The following is a 3,002-nucleotide window of genomic DNA, read 5'->3' as shown; positions in this document are numbered from 1 at the left end:
GGCATCCCCCCAGAGGGAGAGTTTAGGGCCCCTGTGTAGTTAGGTTATTTGTTTTTCTTGCCTTCCTCTTCAAGGTCTGGGACTCCTACATCCTTTGTCCTGCCTGGGGAGGGGAGAGGCTGAGGCTGTCAAAGTAGAGTGCTAGGGAAGAGTCACGATGCTTAACTTTTTTTTTTTTTTTTTTGAGACGGAGTCTTGCTCAGACCCCAGGCTGGAGTGCGGTGGGGTGATGTCAGCTCACTGCAAGCTCCCCTCCCGGGTTCACGCCATTCTCCTGCCTCAGCCTCCCGAGTAGCTGGGACTACAGGCGCCCACCACCTCGCCCGGCTAGTTTTTTTTGTATTTTAGTAGAGACGGGGTTTCACCGTGTTAGCCAGGATGGTCTCAATCTCCTGACCTCGTGATCCACCCGTCTCGGCCTCCCAAAGTGCTGGGATTACAGGCGTGAGCCACTGTGCCCGGCCTACGATGCTTTTCATTCTTTCCTTCCTTTCTTCATTCAGAAACAATTATTTGAGCATCTATGTCGTGCTGTAGATTCTGCCAGGTGCTGGGGATAGGAGGATGACTAAGCCACATTTTAGCTTGCTATGGAGTCCAAGTTGGCATTCCCAGGTGAGGCCAGGCCTTATACCTCCTTCATATTGGAGATGAGGGGCCCCGAGAGGGGAAGTGACTTATTCAGAATCACACAGCTAGCTGCTGACAGAGGAAGGCAAAGAACAGGGATCCCTGATTTAGCCCTAGATGGGGATAAGAAAGCAAAGGAAACCAAACCAACAGCTGACTCCCCGGTGTTCCCTCCTGCAAGCTTTTAGGGTAACAAAAGCACTGACCTGGAGTAAGAGGACCACATTTCTACTGCTAGGTCTTAGAAACACCTCCTCTCTCTGGGTCTCAGCTTTCTCCCATGAACACGCGGGAGGCAGCTTGCAGAGGACCTCTGGCTCTCACAAGCACACCCTGCATTTTCCTGCCTCTGTGCCTTTGCTCGCGTTGTTTCTGCCGCCTGGAATGCCCCCTTTCCCCTCCCACTTCCTTCCTGTGACATTCTCCTAATCATTTCTGGCCTAATTCAAATGCCACCCCCAGAGGCCCCCCAGTCCTTGGGCATCTGGGGAGTGGTGTCACCCAGGTCTCCACTACCAGAACAGAGCCTCCTCCATTTTGCAACCCTCCCATCCTAGGGCACAGCCTTCCAGGGAGATGGGGTCAGTCACTTTTGGAGGAATTGAAGGGATTTATTCCTCCCGCCCTACACTTTCACATGCCCCTTTTCAACATTCAGAGACTGATGTCATCCTTCTGCTGGGCCTCCAAGACATTGTGCTTTCTGCTGGCCATGCCAGCCCAGGCTGGAGCATCAAACTTGGGCACTTCTGGCAAAGGTGGCTGCCCTGGGAGGTGACCCCAGGAAGGACGGCGGGGCCTCAGCCAGAAGCACAGCTGCCCCACCTCAGTCGTCCAGTCCTCATTCACAAACACCCGAGCAGAAATCCTCCTTCCACTACAAATACATGACTCCTGTTCCCACAACCATATCCAGACCCACTCCTAGCTGCCTGCCCACAACAGCAAGTTTGCGAAAATGTCCCCCACTGCTCCCGCAGCTCCCCTGCCCCTCCCGTGGGTGGGCATTGCCACGGGTGCACATTCATTGCACATACACACAGGGCGCACACAGACATGCACATGGGCGCATAATGGGCAACACAGATGTGGACACATGCATGCATACACACAGATGCATACATGGGCACATAGCCCCACAAACACACGTGCACATGGAGCACACACTCACACATACGTGAACACACGGGCACACAGGCACATGTGTGCACACACGGGCGCACAGGCACACACACTCACACGCTGTCTCGTGATAGGGGGCTCCTCTCCACCCTCAGCTCTCAGGCAAGCCTAGCTCACACGCCTTGAGCTGAGGACGCTGTAGGGGAAATGTGGGCTCAGTTGCTGGTTCCCAGCTGCCTCTGGCTTTATATCCAACTGGAGTCTTTTCTATTAATTTTTCCTACTGATGGCCCTATGGGAATGAGAGAGTGCACAAGAGCTGTGGGTTTACTCTGGGATAGCACCTTGTTTGGGTGCCTGGCAGGAATGGGGATGGGGGAACGGGGTAAGGATTCCATCACTTCTAGGAACAAAGGTCTCCAAGGAGCTGAGGTTTGGTGAGACCAGTAAACACAAGGCTGGTCTTTCCTCTCACTGCCACACTCCTCCCTGCAGCCCATCCATTCTTCCCATTGCTGCAGATGCCCCAGGCCCATGCTCTCCCCTATGGGGAGGTGGGAAGGCTTGGAAGAGGGCTCAGTCCCAAGGTTGATGTGTCAGCTTTGGGACTGGCAGCAGGGTTCCAAGCTGTCTAGACCCCTTCAGCAGAAGGGTGGCTTCTCTCAGACTCCTTCAGGGCAGCACAGCAGAAATCCAGAGACCAGCCAGGTAGGGGAAAATGTTTGCGACCCAGTTATCAGATCTTGAGAGCTGGGCAGGGAGGAAGCTTGGATTCAATTAAACCCTATTCAGCTGCAGTCACCGAGTACAGAGCATGTGCCTGGGATGGGTTGGGGCAGGTAGGAAGGGTGAGGGGTGGCACAGAAATCACAAGACACAGTAACTGTCTTCTAAGGGTGTGTGTGTCTTGGTGTGAGAGACTGGGGAACATCACATAGGCAGAAGAACTCCTGAGAGTGGAACTCAAACACAGCGTGCTGCACACTGAGGCCATCACCTCTGCCCACCCCTCCCAGAGCATACAGACACTGCCACTTGCCTGATCTTCCTGTCGTCTTCCCTATTTTGTTTTTATTTTAGAATCAGGGTTTCTGTTGCCCAGACTGGAGTGCAGTGGCACAATCATAGCTCACTGCAACCTTGGACTCTTGGGCTCAAGTGATTCTCCCACCTTGGACTCTCGAGTACCTAGGACTATAGGTGTGTGCTACCACACCCAGCTAATTTTTTTTTTTTTTTTTTTTTTTTTT

Source organism: Rhinopithecus bieti, unplaced genomic scaffold, assembly GCF_001698545.2.
Source record: "Rhinopithecus bieti isolate Rb0 unplaced genomic scaffold, ASM169854v2 scaffold_4553, whole genome shotgun sequence".
In the NCBI taxonomy this organism is placed as follows: domain Eukaryota; kingdom Metazoa; phylum Chordata; class Mammalia; order Primates; family Cercopithecidae; genus Rhinopithecus; species Rhinopithecus bieti.
The sequence above is the reverse complement of the archived record's forward strand: the minus strand, read 5'-3'. Positions refer to the sequence as shown.